Source organism: Macaca nemestrina, chromosome 4, assembly GCF_043159975.1.
Source record: "Macaca nemestrina isolate mMacNem1 chromosome 4, mMacNem.hap1, whole genome shotgun sequence".
Lineage (NCBI taxonomy): Eukaryota > Metazoa > Chordata > Mammalia > Primates > Cercopithecidae > Macaca > Macaca nemestrina.
In genome coordinates, this window is record NC_092128.1 from 107,914,039 (window position 1) to 107,937,028 (window position 22,990).

General features: G+C 42.7%; 1 protein-coding gene and 1 non-coding gene across 6 annotated transcripts in view; both read right to left on the bottom strand.

The window, feature by feature from the left end:
- LOC105497780 (engulfment and cell motility 1) overlaps positions 1 to 22,990 on the bottom strand; it is a 574,187-nt gene that overhangs the window by 543,802 nt on the left and 7,395 nt on the right. The window lies entirely within an intron of this gene.
- Positions 5,640 to 5,831, bottom strand: LOC139363051 (U2 spliceosomal RNA). Its single transcript, XR_011622933.1, has one exon. It is a non-coding gene; the product is annotated as a U2 spliceosomal RNA (small nuclear RNA).

A 22,990-nucleotide genomic window follows, 5' to 3' on the forward strand; every position in this document is an offset into this window, starting at 1 on the left:
ACTCACCCAACAACCCCACCCCTACCCCCCAGGGCTGAGTCCGCAGAGGAGGATGTAGCAGGGAGAACAGAAACAGCCGCTCAGGGTGCAGGCAGGCTCTGACCCAATGTGGACTTCTAAATGCCTTAGCTGAAATGCAGAAAGCATTTTCTGGTAGAATAAGGCTAGGTTTCCAAGCTCAGAGAAAACCCAAAATAATACTCTTAAAATATTTGTAATTAAAAATCTACATAGAAAACTATGCTAATTGAGAAGAGAGTAGTATTTTTTACCTTTGCAAGAGTCCTTGGTGAACAGTAGAATAAATTAGGGGAACAGGAGGAAGAAGGCGGAGATGCTATCGGGAAATGTCAACATATTCATGGGTTGTTTGTGGTTGGATAGGTTTGTTTTGTTTAATCTGTTTTCTATTAGAAATGTATGGGTTTTTTTTCTCTTTGTTGTCCTCTCAGGGTTGTTGTAAAATTTGATATGATAATATGTGATAACAGTTTGGAAACAGTAAAATGTTAGGGCAAATTAAGGCTGCAATATTGCCATTTACGTGGAAGGATCAGAACTATCATTATTTAAATAATTGTACCTCAGGCCAGGTCCTGTGTGTGCCTCGTCTGTAAGTACTATAAAGATGAATAAAGTTTGGTCATATGTGGATCATCCAGAGATGACCAGTGGTAACATTTTCATATCATTTATTTCAGTATTTTTTAGTTTACTTATTTTTACACGATTGAGTTCACACTATTTCACATCATGCTGTTTTCACTTATATGCATTTTCCCTTGCACAAAACATCTTATCATCATTTGTAATTGCTGCAATATTCCATTGCATGGTGATATAATTCAACCATTTACCTGTCTTTGGAGAATGAGGATGTTTTCATGATTTACACATACCGAATATAAATCACTGGGGGCTTTCAGAGGCTGAGAGGTAAGGCCCCTGAGTCAAAGCACAGGACGAGTCTTGTGCTCTCAGTACCGATAGCCAAACTGCCTCCCAGCAAGGTTGCAGCACTGTTCACTCCAAGGGCAATGTGAGAATAGCTGCCCTGGCACACTTTAACGGCACAAAGTGCTCCATGGGGGCACCTAGCAAAGATGGTTTTATTAGGTTGTAAGAAGGGGAAAAACACATTTTATATTTGGCCATTAGGAGCAGAGATATATCACCATGAAGCTAAGAAACCGTAATCTTCAGAGCCTTTCACTTGACTGAGGCCTGCCCATTCTCATTCTAAATAAACCATTCACTTTAGTACCCAATTTTGTGTTATTTTCATAAAGTGGGCTCCACAAAACGTGGATGGATCCATCACTGTCTAGGAAGAACATTCGAGGCTGTGTTCAATAAACCAGTGACACTTTCCACAAGCACAGAGCTAAATTACATTGCCCGGCCTTTCCTGCATGTGCCACAGCTGGGATTAGGTTCTGGCTAAAGGAAGGTGATATGCTGGCTAGACATTGATGCCCTGTGTAACTCCACTGACCACTTTGTTAGAGTACTTGGTGAACAGCAGAGTTAATTAGGGGAATAGGAGAATGTACTTTAAAGTGATCAAAAACTACACTCTTATTGTATTGTCACTGATATTTTGGGGTCATTTATAACAGCTTTTAGAATTAACTACAGTGACTAAAGCAAAGCCTTCCAAAACTTAGCCACAAAAGACCTGTCCATCCTGCTGGCTGTCTTTGGATGTCTGTATCACAACTGCCTTACTAATTTGGCATCTTTCATTCTTACTTCCAACTCAAGCAAGCATACTGATCTACACAAGTGTGCACACTTGTATCTGATGGCCTCAGATTTCATTGCTGGAAACCTGCTTCTGCCACGCAGTATGTAAAAGTGAAGCCCAGAACCCTAAGCCACATCTTCCTCTTAAAGTACACTCTGAGCAGTACAGACTAAGCTCTTCCTAATGAGGAGATGGAACAAGTGGCAGAGTTAAACAATTTCCAGCAAACACTTTAGAATCCTGAGTTTTCTGCAAAGGAGCACAGATGTTCGTATCTCTGACAACAGCCAGAAGCCTCTGCCAGGACATCAGCCCATTTCAAGAGAAAAACAGACACAAATACTAAGTATATGCCAAGTTTCCTCTCAAATAGCTTTTCCCCCTGTTTTCTTATTTCATCCAGTTTGACGTTCTTTTTACCTTGCCCACCACATATTTTGTGATCTCCCAGTGCTCACCCATTTTGCAATGATCAGCCAGAAGGCCTCAAAATTGCTTGCACCCTTCTGAAATACATTCTGCTCTATATCCAACAACTTCCTCAAGCACCTTATCAAAATATCACATGTTCCTTTGGGCCACAATTAATGTTCTCACCCCAGATGCTATAAATCTTTCCCTGTGAGGATAGTCCTCATGATATCAAAGCTAAGAACAGTCAAGCCTGGAGATTCTCGAATATAATCAAAACTTCTAAACGCCAGGCTGTTTTGAAGCCAGCACATCAATTCATTCCTGGATTCTTAGGGGCTGAATATGCAGCAAATGGATGAAGTTGCAAAGGAAGGGGTGGAAAATTAAAGGCTTTATCAAAATGATAAAATGAGATTGCAATGGATTTCTGAATATTCTTCCAACAGACAGGGATAAAAACAGCCACGCATTATAGACTTCAGCAGAAGAGGGCTGGCCAGAAGCGTTAACCATTCTCATTGGTCAAAACTGGCCCCTCTGCTTGGAGTTTACAATGCAGTGGGACTTAACCACAAGGAGCTGGGGCCAAAAGTGACGGGCAGTGGTGTTTCTGACCTGAATGGGACCAGGAAGCCAACCTATCTTCCCAAAATGTAGACAAGGGGTGCCTCTGTCCCCATACAAAGGATGACCTTTAAAGAATGCAGTTCCCAAGCCAATTGCATTGTGCAACTGAGATATTTGTGGTCTCGTCTGACTGGTTAGCTCTCATGCTTAGAACATCTGGCTAACAAGATTAAAGCTTATCCCAGGATAAGAAAATTAGCTTTCCTCTATTTCAACACCACATACTCATCCTCATCCCAATTTGAAACAGCTACACAAAGCAGGCAAACAATATTTATTGATTATCCATTATATGCATAGCATCGAGGAATAAATTCAATGGGGGAAATGAGCCTGCATTATTCATCAAAGTCTTTTCCAGCCCTGGAAGAGTCTTATTTCTGTGAGTTTAGAAAAAGAATTTACATTTCTCTGGCCAAAAGGTTGGAGTTATTGGCTTAATTCATCAGCTTTTCTTTTCCCCAAAAAAATCTGTGCTTCACTTTGGCCTAAGGGACCTGGTACAAGTCACAACACATCAGCAACATTAATAGAGAAGCTCGTGTGGCTTTTCTGCTTCTCTTAGAGGATTCAGCTGGTCGCAGGAATATACAAGACTTTCAGGGAATTTTGTTTAGTCATGAAGCAAATGGCTTTCATAATTTTAAATGTTGTGATGGATTTTAAAACACTGAAACAGGTCTACAAGTAGATAGATGAAGCAGGCAACACTTACCTTCCTATTTAGAAAAAAACAGTTTTAAAATTCATTTACTGATTGTGTAAACTCCAAAACGTTTTCCAGTAGTGACGCGCTGCAAGACTTCTTTGGAAATCTAAAAATCAGACAAGCATGATGCCACACCAAATGAAGTCATGATGTCTGAAGATACCTCCAAAGGCCATTTCAGACGCTCTGGGCTTGGGGGAAACCATTTAGATACTTTTCTACCTATAGTTCATAACAAAAGCTACCATTTATTGGCCACATCCCATGAGTCAAGCCTGTTAAGTCTGCACAGCAAACTCTAGAGATCTGTATTGTTACCCCCATTTTACAGATGGGAATAGAGATTCAAAAGCATTACTAACTTGTTTAAATTTTCGTATCTGGTAAACGAAGAAAATGGGATTCAGGTCCCATTCCTTCAGGCTCCTGGTGCCATGCTCTTAGTGAGGCACTAATGTCTTCCGTGTTATAGGTTGTCACTCTAAAATATATAGGGGAAAACATGGCACCATTTCCCTTCAGTAACATATGTCATAATTTCATCAAATATTCCTCTTATAACCTACAGTAAACTACAGATATGATTAAGCCTGTGTCTCTTTACCTAATGTCTAAAGATACTTCTGAGGCTAAATAAAACTCACAGCTGGCCAGGCACGGTGGCTCACGCCTGTAACCCGAGCACTCTGGGAGGCCAAGCTGGCAGGATCACCTGAGGTCAGGAGTTTGAGACCAGCCTGGTCAACATGGTGAAAGCCCGTCTCTACTAAAAATACAAAAATTAGGCAGGTGCAGTGGCGGGTGCCTGTAATACCAGCTACCCGGGAGGCTGAGGCAGGAGAATTGCTTGAACCTGGGAGGCAGAGGTTGCAGTGAGCTGAGATTGTGCCACTGCACTCCAGCCTGGGTGACAGAGCCAGACCCCGTCTCAAAGAAACAAACAAACAAACACACAAACAAAACCCTCACAGTGTTCTACTGTATTTCATTTTTGAAACACTGATTCCTATTTTTTTTATATATGTATTTGTCCCTTTTCTGCCAGTAGTTTATTTCACTCTGCATGGCTTTATGGATCATACCAAAATCAATTTCTTCTCAGGGAAATACTGTCTTGGGAAAACTTAGGTTTCCACAAGAAACCTAGCAAATAATTTGACAGATAGTGTCCGATTCATTATCCTTTCTCTTTTTAAAAAAATGAATGCCCTCTACCAGAGAAGCCACATTTCTAATCACTAAAATACCCATCTCTGAAAGTGATGATGACCTTCCCTTAAACTAAATGATCTCTCTGGATGAAGTGTGTGTCAGTACTTGCTGGGGGCTACGCTGGGTGGTCATCCTTGGGCCTCATGGGTAGGGGTCTTTCTAAAGCAGGGAGTCCCCTGTGGAATAGAGATCAAGGTCCAGTGGGGCACTTGCCCTCTTCCCAGGACAACAAAGAGAACTAAGAGGCCAGAACATGCCACCAACAGATCATCATTTCCGCCAGAGCAAAATAGTCTTCGTCAGCCGCAAATTCTTTCAAGAAAAAGATAGGCAAGTAGAAAAGCCATATGCTTTGATCTTCTTTACCTTTCCTGCCAGCACTGACCACCTGGGCAGCTCCAAACCTCCAGTCCAGTGGACTAAAAACTTCTCATACTATACTAATATTAGCCAGTTTTCTTATGCTAGAATCAAATAATGCCGAGAAAGCTATCATCCTTCTGTGAGTCCTTCTCAGTACTCATGGGCAGGGATTCAGTATCTCACAGTAGGCTACATAGTTTAGAAAATTGCTAGATGGATGGATTGCCCCATACCCACAGGTATGAGCTAATAAGATTCTGAGTCCCATCCGTTTTGCATCTGAACAAACTATATACGCCTCAAGAATTCATCAATATTAGCAATTGGGCTAGGCCTTAGAGATTCTGGCACATTAGCAAAATGGTCAAAAGCCTGGTAATCAAAATATGGCTGTGATCTGAAAATTCCAGCCAGTGACACAATTTAGGAATGCCGAAAAACCTACAGAGATGATTTTCAAACATTACTCATGTCACAAATAATCTGTCCTGTAATGAGCATTCGAGGTCAATGCTGTTCAGAACCGGGTTTCTTAGCAAGGCTGACCAAGAGACCTATTTCAATCTGGGGACCTCTTGGAACATTTTGTTTTAAACGTCCCAAAGAGTAATACACACCAGAACTAATAATTATCCTATTATTATTTTTAATAATAAGAATAATAAGCCATTTTGTTATAGAATGGGAAAGATTCCAATCCATCAACAGCTTATTCAACGAATATTACACTTGATCTTAGCCAAAAGGCCGAGAAGAGATTATTCAACGAATATTTATTGAGCCTGTGTTATTGCTGCCTCATACTAGAAACTGGGAAAACAAAGATGAAAGATGAAAAAGGCAAGCCCTCTCTGCCTTGAGAAGACCCAGGAAATGCTAGGGTTTCCAGTCTTCATAGATTTATGGTTTTCTTAGTCAATTCAGGATGCTCTAACAAAGTACCATAGACTAGGTGGCTTATCAACAACAGAAATTTATTCCTCATAGTTCTAGAGGCTGAAAATGTGAGATCAGGGTGCCGGCAGGGTTGGGTTCTGCTGAGGGCACTCTTCTGGGCTGTGAACTGCCAACTTCCCATTATGTCTCACATGGCAGAAAGAGTAGCAGAGAGCTCTCTTGGGTCCTTTTTATAAGGGCACTAATGCCAGAGGGCTCCACCCTCAGAACCTCAGGCCCTCCCAAAGACCCCACTTTCTAACACCATCATATTGGGTATGAGGATTTCAACATAAGAATTTGGAGGGGTGGGGGTGTGGGCACAAACATTCAGTCCATCATGATTGTTATCCAAAACTATTTACATGTGGCTCCTATTATCTGTGTCTTGTCTACTGGTTCAATGCTATACCACCAATTCCCAGCATGCTTGGCACATGGGAGGCACTGCATGTCTATCTGTTGAATGAATAAATTAATTAATGACATAAGCTCTGCCAACAGCTAGTTTTGGCTTTGGCCAAGTAATCCCAAACCTCAGATTTCCCATGTGCAAAATGAGTTTAAAACGTTAGCTTCCCCAAATAGGTGCTCCACAGAGTACTGGTTCTGCAAAATGTAATAGGTTTTATTGGAGAAAAAGGGAACCTGTGGCTAAGTGATTTTGAAAATCATCAATATTACAGAAGAAAGCTGATTTCTAACTGAGTCTTCTCCATCTGTAATATGCTGATATACTGAGAACTTCTCAGGGGATGTTCTAGGCAGAGTCCCCCTCTCCAATGAGGCTATAAAAATCATCATTTGCAAGTCTCCAGAACAAGGCTCTGGACCCTCATGTCTAGCAGTTTAGCACCAACAAAAGGATCCATTCTTCAACATTTTCTTTGATGTGAACTATTCTCAGGGAGCTGAGATGGACAGAGGTGTGGTCCCTCCTTCACCTCAGCTCTTTCTGGCTCTATGGCCCTGGGCAAGTTACTCAACCTCTCTGAACTTAGAGTTGTCTTCTCTCTCTCTCTCTTTTTTTTTTTTTTTTTTTTTTTTGCTGAGATGGAGTCTTATTCTGTCACCCAGGTTGGAGTACAGTGGCACAATCTTGGGTCACTGCAACCTCTGCTTCCGGGGCTCAAGTGATTCTCCTATCTCAGCCTCTGAAGTAGCTGGGATTACTGGTGTCCGCCACCAAGCCCAGCTAATTTTTTTAGTTTTAGACGAGACAGGGTTTCATCATGTTGGCCAGGCTGGTCTCAAACTCCTGACCTCAGGCAATCCGCCCTCCTTGGCCTCTCAAAGTGCTGGGTTACAGGCGTGAGCCACCACACCCATCTTGTTGGCTATAAAATAAAATACTAGTAGCAATTAATTCAAAAAAGGCCTGTAGTGAGAACTAAATGAGATAGCATATATAAATCACTTGGTACTATTCACAGGAGACGCTCTGAAAAGTCAGCTCTCCTTGTTATTATTCACAAACATACCAGCATTTCATCTGGATTCCAGTTTCAAGGTCACCAACAGGTAAACTTTGGCAAGTCAGTCCTTGTCTTGCCTCAGAAGTGGCACAGACAAAATCCAGGTTTTGGTTTACATCAGTGTTTCCCAAACTCTAGTTCTTCAAAGACCATTTCCCAGCCCTATTTTACTCAGTATTTCTCTTACAATTATTGCATGTTAGTCTCATCCTAAACAAGGAAATCTAGGAAATCACAGGTTTGATGTACTTGTTATTCTTTTTCCAAGACATATGAAGATGAATAAAAAACTATTTAAATACTTCTTAAAAGCCAGCATTATACCTAACTCATTTTCATTGCCATACACCGAGAAACATTTACTCAGGATTTTTATCCAAGATCCTTCTGCTAAAAAGATTCTACATCTTTTTTTCCTGAAAAAAAAAATCACAAACTAACCTTCGCAAACACTAACCTGAGCCTCCTAAGGCAATCCAGTAGTTCAGAGCACAAGGGGGTCTTCTTTTTTTTTTTTTTTGAGACGGAGTCTCGCTCTGTCACCCAGGCTGGAGTGCTGTGGCCGGATCTCAGCTCACTGCAAGCTCCGCCTCCCGGGTTCCCGCCATTCTCCTGCCTCAGCCTCCCGAGTAGCCGGAACTACAGGCGCCCGCCACCTCGCCCGGCTAGTTTTTTTTTTTTGTATTTTTTAGTAGAGACGGGGTTTCACCGTGTTACCCAGGATGGTCTCGATCTCCTGACCTCGTGATCCGCCCGTCTCGGCCTCCCAAAGTGCTGGGATTACAGGCTTGAGCCACCGTGCCCGGCCTGGGGGTCTTCTTTAGAAACTAGATTCAAATTTAGTTGCTAAACTAAATATCTGAACATCAGAGATCACAGAAGGTGTGGAGATGACTCGATGGCTTTCCAAAGAATGACATCAACTTCCAGAATACAGTGACATCTCTGTGATGTGCTACATTAGCTGAGATATGAGGAGACGTTTTTAAAGATATGTTTCAGGCGAAGACTTTTTCAAATTCTAAAACTAAAATTCACAAAAAGTCATTGCTCTCCCTCCAGGAAAAACACCTGCTGTAGAACTCTTGCAGTTCTGCATGGAAGAATCCTGTCACCTCAGTCTGGGTCAGCAGTGACCAACACCGAAACGTGTCACAGATCACTCCAATGGGAATATCACCATCCTTCGGAGGCCACCAAAACCAACACCACTATTGGATGGCTGAAAACCTATAAAAATATTTTAGATTAGTCATAAACAAAATGACTCAGGATGATATTCTGCAAACATTTTATGGATTCCCAAACATTAAGCCTTTTCAAAAGTAAAAGTGAGCATAAGTGGCAATGGATAATATCGTGATTTTTGCTTTTAACTGCAATTATTCCTAAGCCCTTTTAATAGCTGTCACTTATTCATTTCTAGGCTGTAGCAAATTATAGTAAGAGGAGAAGGGAGCTGACAGCTCATTTCTTCTGTGAATGGCATGCTCCTCCATTTCTGCAAGGCCTGTGGGCCCCGCTTTATGGCACATTCACCATCCCCAGGAAAATCCTGCTAAAAGAAGCAATAAAGACAATAGTGCTCAAGTCTCCCAGCTTGGAGGCTTTAGGTGCTCCAGCAGAGTTTCCCAGGCCTCCATGCATTCTGATCAATAGGGGAGAAAAATAAGTTATCCCCATAGATACCCCAAAGGCATTTTATCTTTTTATCTACATGAAGGATGTATGCTTGGGGTGTGTGTGTGTGTGTGTGTGTGTGTGCATGCACACATGTTGGAGTGGAACAGAGACAGTTGGTTTCATTTGAAAGGAATTAATAATGCAGGTATTATTAATATCATAAACCTTATCCTCTCAGGACACACATCCCAGGGAAAAGAGAGCTAGGTCAAAGGCACAAGACAGTCCATAAAAAATAAAATATTTTTGAATCTAAAATAGTACCTAATAAAAAAAAAACTGAGTGATCACTTTTGGCACCTAGAAAATGATGCAGCCTGTCCCTAAATATTAAAGTAATACGAATACAAAAATAGCTTTTAAGAGGAGCTTTCAGAACTCGAGCTAATGAATCCAGTTTATGTTGCTGCTTAGCAGTCTTGACGAAATGGAACATTTGACTCCTGACAGGGATTGAGCAGAACCAGCTAACCAATGTGTACATGCCTGGAGCCAATCTCATCTGTGTCACCAGAGCGACAATCAGAATCCAGAACCTTGAGATGACATTTCTTTTTGTAATATTGGCTTTTTTTTAAGTCAACATGTAGCCTAAAGATCAGAACAATCAAATGAAAATGTGTATTAGAAAGACCCCTAGGAAATATTTTCCACCACACCTTCAGAAATGCAAAGACCCAACAGATGAAAGAGCAATCCTGAAATTAATTGCTGCTCAGAAGATCAGCTTTTCACTTTTTAATTAACATTCTGTCCTTAATCCAAGAGCCAGAAGAAAAACATACGATGTATAGTGCTTACGCACCTCTTATGGGGAAGTGTTAACCTTTCTTCCTCAGCCTTTCTCTATTTTCATCAAAATGTGTTTAAATTTAAGATGCAGTCTTGGCAGAGTGTGTAGCTCAGTGATGCAAATAGTGTGGGATGGTGCCACCCAGAACTCTGTGTGTGGGAGAATAACTAGGAAATCAACTTTCCTTTTCTCTGTGCAACTCTATTTCATCCAGAGGAGGATGTGGGCACACGTACTGCAGGTTGGTTTTGTTTTTTTGGGGTTTTTTTTTTGTTTGTTTTTTTCCAACTGGGCAAGGGAGGAGGTATAGAGAGGAAAAGCCAAGTGATATTTTGGAAGGATTTGCAAAACACCTGGGTTTAAACTGTCAGGATCCAACTTGTCTTCTTCCCTGCTTACCTCCTTCAGTGATTCCACATCCATTCTGGGTGCTGCAAATTAAGAGATGGAATAGTTACCTCTGTAACAGTCATAGATGTGGTAGGAAGAGGCTGGCACAGATCAGGCATCACAATGAGCAATCCCAAATACGTTGGAGTGATTTGTTTGAAACATCTCTTAAATCTTTCCTAGAGGTGCTAACAGGCAGGGAAAAAGGGCTGATCTTCAGTTTTACCATTCTCCCATCTGGTCAGCTCTGAAAATCCCCTCCTGGGCATATTCTACATGCCAGGCAGTGGGCAGAGCACAGACGATGCACAGATGACTGGCTACGGTACCATCACTATGTTCAGGTGCTCTCAGGCCAGCAGGGGAGATGGGAGAAGTGAATGAACTGATGCGTTTTGTTTTTGTTTTTCTTTCTTGCACAGAGGCATGAACTAATAATCCCCTATGGAGGGCTGCTCAGTTAGAAGCCAAGAAGGTTTTCTGAGAGAGACATTTAAGATGGCATTAGGATGTGAAGGATGAGGAATGAACTAGAGGGAAGAGGCACATAGAAGACATTCAGGGCATCCCTAAGGGGGCTTCAGACTACAATTACCTGGTGCAGAGAGTCTTTGTATAAATAGAGATTTTAGGAAATTACTCCAGAATCAGAATTTCTGGTGATGAGATCCTAGATTCTAGTTTTTGCAAGCTGCTGAGATGATTCTGAATGCAGCTGACTGACCTACAGATTTGTGTTTGGGATCCATCAATCACATCTAGCATCCTCCCTCCACATTTATAAATAGCTGAGAAAAATTTGGCATTGAAGGAGAGCACAGATGATAGTCAGGGTCAGTCCCAAGAATAGGGCCCTGGCCTCTTGATTCCAAATTCAATGTCTGGACCACCAGTCCCCAAAGAGCTCCACCAGGAACATCATCTTCCATGAAGCACGTCTTTGGCCAACAGGACACAGGGCTCTTCTGCCATCCCCACCTGGTTTCTGCCTGCATGAGAGCATCAGCCACGCATTACAGCTGTGCCCACTGCAACCTCATCTTCCCCTGCAGAGGGCAAAGGCACTCCACATGTATCATCATTTCCTGGCCTCAAGTGCTCAAAGAATGAGTTAATGAATGAAGTCCACAAATAGGACTCAGAAAAGGCACTCCTCAGAGGCGATGGGAAGTATAAAAAAGGTCGCCTCTCCCAGACAGACTTTATTTTCTCTGAACAGACAAAAAAACCAAAATCCAGAAATCAAACTGCGGTACTGAAAAACACAGCAAACTTGAAATTTAAGTCTTAATGCAAAGGACAGAAAAGGCTGTGACATTTTTTTTCAGACACAACTTGTTTAAATGAAATGACATTTTTTTTCTACAAAAGCTGAAATCAAGCATCTGTTTCAGATTGTCAGCAAACTTGAAGGGCACAAGAAGCCAGACAGGAACAGTGTGCTCTGTGAGCTCACCGCTGACTCCTAATTCCATCCCTTTCAACCAGCAACAGCCTCTGGCCACAGAATTTTGGAGCAGAGGTTCAAAACTCCTACATCCTCTCACATCTACTGTGTGCCGGCCGAGGCCAAAGAACTCTGCTGTTCGTTGATTATATTTTTTCACTTTATCTTGACAACCACACACTGGCATCATTTCCATCTATACAAGAGGAAACAGAAGCTACGAGAACTTAATAAATTTCCCCCAAGTCACAGAGCAAGTGAGTGGTGATTAATCTCAACCTGGATCTGTGTGGGTCTGGATCCCACAAGGCAGCTCAGGGAAGTCTCTAAGGGAACAAATGGGAGCAAGCCTCGGAACAGGCGCAGAGCCTAACTGAGCACTTTCTAGTGTGGCATAGTTATCTTAATGGACAGCAAGGTCAACATGGCCATCAGAATAGTGTACCTTGGCCAGGTGCAGTGGCTCATTCCAGTAATTCCAGTGCTTTGGGAGGGCCAAAGCAGGAGGCTAACTTGAGGCCAGGAGTTTAAGACCATCATGGGCAACACAGCAAGACCTCACCTCTTCAGAAAATAAAAAGAGTAGCCGGGCATGGTGGTGCGCGTCTATAATCCTAGTTACTCAGGAGGCTGAGGTGAGAGGATGGCCTGAGCCCAGGAGTTCAAGGCTGCAGTGAGTTATGACTATGCCACTGTACTCCAGCCTGGGTGACAGAGCAAGACCATGTCCCTAAAAAATAATAATGATAAATAATTAAAAAAAGAATAGTCTAACTTGCACAGGGCTATACTGTTGGCTGGATGATCATAGTATTTCAAAAAGTGGGAATAGATGAGAAGCCTACTAAATTTCTACTTGATGTGTATAAGTGGAAAAGTCCTAGGTCAAGTGAACAAAAGTCTAATCTGAATCATGAAAACAGTCATGGTCCCTCAACCAATCCTCAGACGTGAGAGTCAGTTTACAGTGAGTTTCCACGGGCTCAACTAGAATGAAAGGAAGGCTGGGTCCCTTTGAAATAGGGCCCTGGTACACTGCCAAAAGTGTATTCGTTAATCTTTCTCCCAGCCTTCCCCAAGAAGACCTACGTACAACCTTTTACCAGGGTAACTGCGCATTGGGGAAAAAGGAAAAATCAGACGTTTTAGGAACTAATGGACAATGGCTCTGAATGAACACTGATTCCAGAACACTCAAAACATCACTGTGGCCTCAGTTAGTAGGAACTTATGGGGGCCAGGTGATCTACGAAGTTTCTTCGTTTGTTTTTTTGTTTGTTTTTTGTTTTTTGGTGTTTTTGACACGGAGTTTCACTCTTGTTGCCCAGGCTGGGGTGCAATGGTGCAATCTCGGCTTACCACAGCCTCCGCCTCCCAGGTTCAAGCGATTCTCCTACCTCAGCCTCCCGAGTATCTGGGATTACAGGCATACGCCACCACGCCTGGATAGTTTTGTATTTTTCGTAGAGATGGGATTTCTCCACGTTGGTCAGGCTGGTCTCGAACTCATGACTTCAGGTGATTTGCCCACCTCGGCCTCCCAAAGTGTTGGGATTACAGGTGTGAGCCACCGCATCTGGCTTGATCTATGAAGTTTTAGTTCAGGTCCACCTCACAGTGGACCCAGTGGGTCCCACATCTCATCCTATGGTCATTTCTTAAGTTCTGGAATGCATAATTGGAATAGGCATGCTTAGCAACTGCCAGGTTCTCCACACTGGGGAAGCAAGGAGTTGTTTGGTTATTGTACTGAAGGAGAAAGGGGAAGTAAAAGGTCTGAGAATGCGGCTCCAAAGGCCTGAATATGCTCCATTTCCAGAGTGAACTGAGAACACTTAAGTTGGGGGTTTACCATGTGTGTGCTACTTGGCTTATAAGAAATGGGCTCAGCTCTGCACTTGAACATCAGGATAAATTGTTCCAGCAATGAAGAGCCAAGACACTATCAAGTTTCCATTGCTAGCTGAAACCCCTGATAGCTGCTAGAAAAATAATATGCAATTATAGCCTAGAAACGTAAATTATCAAGGCCACGGTGCTCTCAGAATGTAATAAATGAAATGTGGGTAACCACACATGTGGTAAAAATCCCAGCCCCCAATGTGTATCACAGATGCCTAGTCACCCACAAGCACTGGGGAGGGAGGAAGGAAGAAACAGACGCTTCAAATTCAACACTGGCCGAACCGTGGATGAAAGGATGAAAAGCCAAGAAATCTTTGCTATGTTCTTTCCAGTTATGGTCTTCAAATGTCTATGCCCTGTAGGCTCTTGGGTGACTAGGAGAGAATTATAAGTAGACAAGCAAGTAAGAATACTTCTGCAGAGAGTAATGCAATGACAAAATGTTGGTTTCTTCTTCTGTAATGTTCATTTTATCTAGAGTGGATTTGGGCACAGTGGAATGACACTAAGGCAGTAACTGTTGCCTCCTAGGGTTAGGGCATTGCACGGCCGTGTGCCTCTCCAACACCCAGAGGCTCCTCTATCAGTGACCTTGGGTCTTCAGCAAAATTGGGGACAGCGAGAGTTACATGCCAGACATCCCTAAATAGAGTATCCCCAGGGCCCTTACTCAAAGACGAAGAAACCATTTTAAAGGACTGTGAAAAGGACGCAGCGCTCACATGCATGAAAAATAGTGCTTCTGTCTACAGACATTTACTGAGTACTTCTTATGGGCTCAGCCTGGGAACACCTGCCATGAGCCCTCCAGGCTACTCAGGGAGAAGGACATGAAACAGAGTGTGAAACAGCACAATCAATGCCAGCACAGGGAAGCACTTCATGTGTCCAAGGAGCAAATGCCAGAAGTCACGGAAGGTTCCCAGAGGAGGTGACCATCCACTCATATCATGTGATCCAGGCACTTCACTCACAAAGGAAGCCAGGGGCCTCTCTCTCCCAGCCCACCAAACTGCCGGACACCTCTGGCATGACTTCTCTTTTGCTTGGTGTTTCCCCTTAATATTCATTTCAACCTGATTTCACCTGATTCGGAATTCTGGGGTCTTATGCTCACTTGCAAGGGAAGAATCATGAGCCCACCTTATCCCCCACTGATGGCTTCTGAGCAGTATTTGAAGACGGGCAGTATTTGAAGACCCAGAGAGCAGGGTGCCTCAAGGAAAGCCCCCCAAAAGCGAATTCTTCTGGTGTCCCTGAGTCTTTATGTCTCTGAAAATAATTCCCTATTTTGGCAGTCATGAACTAGTCTCTCCCCTATACATGCCCTGTCTCCTGCTGCAGGAGGCAAAATAAGTAACACCTACAGAGGGGCTTTTCCTCTCCCCTCCTCATCAGGCCAGGCTAACCCACCCCCTCAGAACCCCTGCCTGCCCCCAAATCTCATCTGGGACTTATGGAACAAGATTTTTATTAAACGGCGACAAAGATGAAAAGTAAAATATCAGAGACACACAGAGAGTGAGCCACAGATCTGAGAAAACAGCTGCATATGAAAGGATTAGAAAATAAATGAAAAAAGTAACTCAAAGGATTTAGAATCCATTTCAGGTGCACTGGAAGAAAATCCCCCCAGGATTGGGAGAACAGATCCAGGTTCAAACCTGGGCAATAGGAGGTTCTAAGGAGGTTCCATCCTCTTCTAGCTGCCTGATTAGGTGGTACCTTGAGGTTTATAATTTCTTTTTACTCACCACTTTCTAGGATGACGCTTCTTGAAAGAAGAGAAAAGTGAAGTCTGGGACCACGTGCACTTGCATCACCTGAGAGGCTGCTAAAAATGTGGTTTCCTGGGTCCCCAGTGATTCTTAAGCATTCTGAAGTCTGAGAACCACAGAACTAGGTACTTCATCATTCCTAAGTGGTTGCATTACCCATGCTAAATCACTCTTTTAAATTGCTGTTTAAAATTTAAAGAAGACACTAGTGGCTAAATTGATTCTTTTAGAAATGGTTAGATTCTAACAGGAGTGATTGTACAGTCATATTGTGACCAATTTTAAATGATGTAAAATTTACACATTGAAGCCAGAAGGATCTTTTCAAAGCATAAATCTGATCACGTCACTCCCTTGGGTAAAAGTCTTCAGTGACTTCCCTTTGCCCTTTTGATAAAAGCTCAGCCCCATGATCCCGATCAGCCCTCCTCTCCAGTCTAATCCACGGCTGGAGTGCTCCCTGCCTCAGGCACTCTGCTCCCCAGTTCCTGCAACATCCAAGGTCAGCCTTTTACACAGCCTTCACGTGCTAGTTGTCTGTACCCAGTAACATTCTTTCACCCTCCTCCCTGACCTCCCTGACTACATTAATCTCCCTGTTGTAGGCTCCCCCGGCATCAGTAACTTCCCCCTTCAACAGCCCTTAGCAGAGTTCAAACATCACACTTATTCGTGTGATCCTTTGATCAATGCATACTTCCTCCTCTAGTGTGTAAGCAGCCCAGCTGTTGTTGAAATCAACAACAGGCCTACTTTTCTCTCGGAAGGAGGCTCACCATTGTTTACGTATCACCTAGTACACCACACGGTACACAGCAGGTGCTCAATAAATACCTGTGAATTAACAAATGAATATTTCCGTTTGGTCCAAGTGCCGAGGTGTTTACAACTAATTGATCATAACCAGTTACGGATTTCTTTGTTCCTTCTCCACTACCACTGCTTCACTTGACTAGCCTTGAAAAAGCAAAAGGAGAAAAATAAAGACTATTTCCGAATCAAATGCTGGAACAAATTCAGGCACACAGTAGCAATTAAGAATTTAAAATACTCTGATCCCTTTCCTGAAAAGTAAAGGCAGCAGTCTCTCCCTAGCCAAGGATTAAAGTCCTATGGTGGTTTCCCTCCCCCTGCATATGATCCAATACTCTTCAAAGCACTTATCACTTCTAATGGATGGACCAAACTATTCCTAATACAACTTCTGGGTTTCGAAAAGGTGAAACTCAACATTAAAACTACTGTTATGCCATTTCTTTGGGCCTTGCTTTGATCTAGTCATGAAAAATTGTCTTAAAGATATATGTTGAGATAAAAACAAATCCGAGAATTTTCACAACTTCTTGTATTTTCAGACACCCTCATCTGCCCGTCTTATCATTCCCAGGTCCAGACGCCGAGTCTCAGACTGTTTCATTACACACTTGCACATGCTAGAATTGTTAGCAACACATTTGAAAAGATTCAACATGGCCCTAAACCAGTTGACAATAATTAGATGACAACGCTTGTGACTGTGGGAGGTTGTCTCACTGGGTATATAAAGGAATCTCTATTATGCGCTCTTCTCTCTACCACCCTCAGGCAGTCAGCCACAGCTGGGGTAATGCTTTGCTGCCCCGATCGCGCTCTTTTACGTGCTCCTGAGGCAGCAAATTGTTCACCATCCTTCACCAAGTAGCTCAACTCAACATAATGATCCAGCGTAACAGGTTCAACCGAGGCAAAAGTGACGAAAACTTGGCAGCAGGGGTATGTACCATATGGTATGCTGCAGAAAAGAGGATATGGTTTTGAGTCTATGTGAAGTTGGGCAGCCAGCTTCCCAGACACCTGAATTCCCTCATCTGTAAAATGGGTACATGTTTGAAATCACTTTTAAGCTGCTAGATATTTTGGTATGAACATAACTCTCCAGTGAGTTACTGTAGATCGTATTTCGTTACCTAAGTCTTCTTATGGGTCTTTAAACATGTATTTACCACTGGATTCTATTTCAAGGTACACACCAATCCTGATATATAGAAAAGAGGCGTTGCTACACAGTGGACACTCTAGCTGCTGAATAACCCATGTTTACCACTCTCCTAGGTAAAAGAAAGTGACCAGAATTTTTTCACACTGAAGACTGTGTATTTGTCAGGTCCAATAAAGATTTACATACAGTCATTAGACAAGTGATTTTCATGACTATAGTAATGGAAGTCAAGGTGGAGACCAAAAGACATCATTTTCAAAGCACTAATTTGGAGAAGCAGTTTCTGTTTGGCACATGGCTGTCTGACACCCCTACTTCTATCCAGGGCATTTTAGTGTCTAGATTAAGGTTTCTCTCTTTTTCAACCCACTCCTTAAAAGCTGTTACTAAGTGACTGTTTAATGGGTACATGAGCTACTGCTTAATGAGCTGGTGTGCCTGTAAGCTAGTTGCTGCCTTCCTGAAGAAGCAGTAAGTGGAAAAAGCACCCAAACAAACCGACCATAGCCAGAGAGAATGATTGGAAATGGAAGCAGGTGGCTTCTACTTAGGTGGCCATAAAATGAATTGTCCGATCCAGGGCACTTTGAAAGTGAAAGCTGGTGTAATTGAATGTGCTGGGACAATGGGGCCACACTGGGTCTATACACTTGGGACTACAGACATTCTTCTTTTATTTTTCCACTTTTATCCCCAGGATAATTTTTAATCTGGTTGGCAGCTTGATCATCTGGCTCAGATTAAAGAAGAAAATGTAACACTTTACAACCACCCATCTGCCAATGAACATTTCAGCAGTCCCCTACTTGGTGGAAGGTTCCTAATGATTCAAAAAGGGACATTTCCAAAACACTATTGGACCCATTGACCCTCTTTTACACGTAACATAATCATATGAAACCCAGTTCAACTGAATGAAAGTCCTGCCAATTGCTCCTTCACTGTTACTCCAGTGACATGGGGTTTCTCCCAGGGCCCCTGTGCACACTTGGACAAATGCAAACAGCCCCAAAAGCTGGAATCAAGAAAAGGGAAAGAGCTCCAGTGGAGCCATCTCCATTCTCTCCCCTCAAAGTAAAAAAAAAAATTAATAATACAATAAAACAGTAAAATCTCAGGTTAGCTCAAATTGAACTGGACATATATCTATTTAGAAGAGCTTTCGCTTGAGAACCCTAAATTGCTAACTTGAGTCATTACATCAGTTATTTTAATTCACAGTCAATCATAACTCATCCCAGTCCGTATTTTAACAGTTGGTACTTCTCCTGTACTGGTTTAAGTTTCATTTTTATTTAACAAATAGTAATCATTCATATGTATGAGGTACGATTGGATGTATTGATACATGCATACCTAAGGAATGATAAAATCAGGCAAATTAACATATCTATCACTTCAAATGTTTAGCATTCCTTTGTGGTGGGAACATTTAAAATCCCCTCTTTTAGCTGTTTTGAAATATATAATATATAATTATTAACTATTGCCACCATGTTGTGTAATAAAATCACCAGAACTTATTCCTCCTGTCTAACTGAAACTGTCTATCTGGCTTTGACCAACATCTCCTCTTTCCCTGCCAACCCCAACTTTCTTCTTGTTTTCTTGAAGAAAAGACATATTAAGCAAACTAATTCTAGTCAAGACTTTAGGAGGAGTTACCTAGGTCACTTGAAGAAAATTAGACACAAAATGCATGTTTTTATATGATTTTAGCAAGATAGTTTAATAAAGAACCTGACTAGAAACTACTGAATCAGTAATAATAACCTCAATAATAATAGCAAACCCAACCCAATGCCTTTAGGGTACGCTACTTTACAATCATGATTGCATTTAATCATCTCAGCTACTCGAAGAGGTAGGGACTTACATTACCTATATTTGAAAGATGTGAAAACGAGGCCAAGGAAGGTCACTAACTTACCTGAAGTCACCCAGCTGTGTACTCAACAGGAGATCTGAACCCTCCATTAACAAGTGTGTGCTTGGCCTGGCGCGGTGGCTCACGCCTGTAATCCCAGCACTTTGGGAGGCCGAGGCGGGCGGATCACAAGGTCAGGAGATGGAGACCACGGTGAAACCCCGTCTCTACTAAAAATACAAAAAATTAGCCGGGCGCGGTTGTGGGCGCCTGTAGTCCCAGCTACTCGGGAGGCTGAGGCAGGAGAATGGCGTGAACCCGGGAGGCGGAGCTTGCAGTGAGCCGAGATCGCGCCACTGCACTCCAGCCTGGGCGACAGAGCGAGACTCCGTCTCAAAAAAAAAAAAAAAAAAAAAAAAAAAAAAAAAAACAAGTGTGTGCTTATGTCGCTTTAAACCACAAAGACTCCTTTTCCTTTTTCCCAAATCCAATCAGTTAGCAAATCATTTAATTTTGTCATCAGTATCTACAGGCAAACACGGTGTGTGCAGGCCTGCCCTCCTTTCCCTCTGCTCAGACTCTGGCTGGCACCCGCTGAGGGGCTCAGGCTGGAAGGTGGGGGCTGGGCAACCTGTCTCCAAGTTTCATTGGCACAGCAAGCACACTGCTTTGTTTATTTATTCATCTGACCAAGACCATGTATTTACTTAGGCAGGCCTAGCAGGAGCTCCCATCTTTTCTCTGCCCCTCCCTCCAGCTGTATCATCTAATCTATCCTCCAGGTTGCTGTCACTGGAATCCCACTGCATCTTTTCCTTGCCTAAAACCCTTCGGCTTTCATTTCTGCTCAATCCAAATGCCCAGCTCCTGGGATTGCTGATGTAAAGCCCCTTCCAGACTGTCCTCCACCACCCTGATTGCTATATTCCCTGGACGTATCATATTCTTTCTTTTAATACTCAGCTTTCCAGATCTTTCTCAAAAGTCACTTCATTTGTGAACACCTACCTCTGTGATCTGCAATCACGGTAAACATACCTTTAGCATACTGTTATGACCGTCTCTTAACAGATCTGCCTCTGTTACAGCCCTCCCTACCCCTTCTCCACATATGGAGTGCCCAGGCTACAGCATACAAATTGGCTGTAGCAAGCAAAATGGCTGTAGACTGACTGAAGGACTGAATGAAGCATTATGATCAGGGCTATAAGCCCAGCAATAGTTTGGCTTGAAAATATTTATATACGTTTCAAGGATAAGCCCAACATCTGTTTTTAAAATATATTACAATTAAAAAATAAAGCTTTACTGTGCTTCTCTCATAAAAACCCAAGCAAATGTTTCTCAAAAACCTTCAGCTGGAGAATGGACAGTAATTGAGAAAGTAGTTCTAATGAGTCAAAGTCGCTTCCTGGCAGTGCAGTAAGCCTAGAGATGATGGAAACATATTCATTCCTTGACAAAATGCTTAATTTCATGTGATTTGTGCTGACTTACTATAAAAGTGATAGCACTGGAGAAAACAGGATTTAGCAGCTGATATAATCGTTTCTTTGCTTCTAAAGGTCTTTCATTATTAGGAGAGCTGCATGGGTGTATGTGTGGCGTGTGTGTGTGTCTTTCTCTCTCACACACACATATGTACAGCACATTTATTATTTAATATATCAAATAATCAGTCCCATTCCCCCAAACCAAAATTTTTGAGTAGTGGTCACTTCCCAGAGTGGTCCACAATTGGAATAAGTGAGGCACAGGTCCACTATAAAGAAATCTAGGGGGCAGGCACAGTGGCTCACGTCTGTAATCACAACACTTTGGGAGGCCAAGGCAGGCCAATCACAAGGTCAGGAGTTTGAGACCAGCCTGGCCAATATAGTGAAACGCCGTCTCTACTAAAAATACAGAAATTAGCCGGGCGTGGTGGCAGGCACCTGTAGTCCTAGCTACTCAGGAGGCTGAGGCAGGAGAATCACTTGAACCCAGGAGGTGGAGGTTACAGTGAGCCGAGACCATGCCACTGCACTCCAGCCTGGACAACAGAGGGAGACTCTATCTCAAAAAAAAAAAAAAAAAAAAAAAAAAGAGGCTGGGCACAGCAGCTCACACCTGTAATCCCAGCACTTTGGGAGGGAGAGGCGGGCGGATCACGAGGTCAGGAGATCGAGACCAGACTGACCAACATGGTGAAACCCTGTCTCTATTAAAAATACAAAAATTAGCCAGGCATGGTGGTGGGCACCTGCAATCCCAGCTACTCAGGAGGCTGAGGCAGGAAAATCGCTTGAACTCAGGAGGCAGAGGTTGCAGAAAGCTAAGATCGCACCACTGCACTCCAGCCTAGGCGACAGAGCGAGACTCTATCTCAAAAAAATATATAGGAATCTGTGCGGTGGGGCGAGTTGGAGGGTGGACAGGAGTCAAGTAAAAACCAGCCTGACTGAGTGTTATTGGAATTCACTCCTCACTTGACCAAAAATGAGCAATCTGACCAAACTCCTCCACTAGCTCTACCTCCCAAGCCACATGCTTTCTGAGGGCCAAGGGTAAAGTCAGCTGTGGTTATGCATTTGGGCTAAAGAGGCCAAAAACAGAAAAAAAATTATTTTGAAATGGGTTACTCTTCAAAATTAAGGGTAATTGTGTGTAGCAGCCTGGAAAATACAGCTCATCTAGCTCTGCCACTGAACCCCACAGCACAAAACTCTTGTGCTCTAAGTGCAATTCTGAACTGGAAAAAAAAAAAAAAAAGGCACAAAGGGCGGAAGGAAGGGTGGAGGGTTGCTATAGGGCTGGTGACTTGTAAGACGGCAGATGCCTTGGGGAGTCATAGCTAGTCTATAACCCAGCAATATTTCTATGGCACTTAAGCCACTCGATGGTATTCTGGACTACGATAGCAGCCAAGCAGAGAAGGTAAATAAAAGGCTGACAGATAATTACATAAGAAAATTAACGTGGCAAGATTAGGACAGAAATCTAATGGACAAAGTGGGAAAGGACTTCGCATAAAGCAGTACCTTGAAGGCTTCTCCCTGACCTGCTGCAATGTCCTGGTCACACTAATGGAATATCAATATCTGTTACTATCCAACTAGTCAAGGTGGATTTGACAAGCAAAGGAGGAGGCACTGAACTCACTTAACTCATTCCCACACAGACATTTCCTTTGTCTTGTGACAAAGGCCTCTGAACAAGCCAAGCTGAGCTTTGCTACCCACCTTCCTCATTTCATTTATCTTACTGCCATTATGTAAAGTCAAAACAGTAACCAGTGGTCAGAATTCAAAACCTTGTTAAGAAACTGAGACAAAAACTCACTAGTTACAGTGTTTTTCAGTCACAGGTACTAGGAAGAAACATACATGCAAACGAAACTTGAAAAACATTTGGATTAGAGAAACAATTGCAATATAGGAGGGAAGAGAGCTAGAAAGGAAACTTGGAGAGCTGGAGGAAAGAAATGAACATAAAGAGTGAGCCCTCTCATTTGTTAATACACCACCTTAGACTCTAAGGAATAGCCAGTAAGTAGAAAAGCAGGGCACTTATAACTGCTGTTGAAAGTCTGGACTATCTGATAACACACAACTGGTCTCACTAACTCAGGAAGACAAACCAGCGGTTCTCAGCCTGGGGACAGGAGAGTTGATAGGACAATCTGCA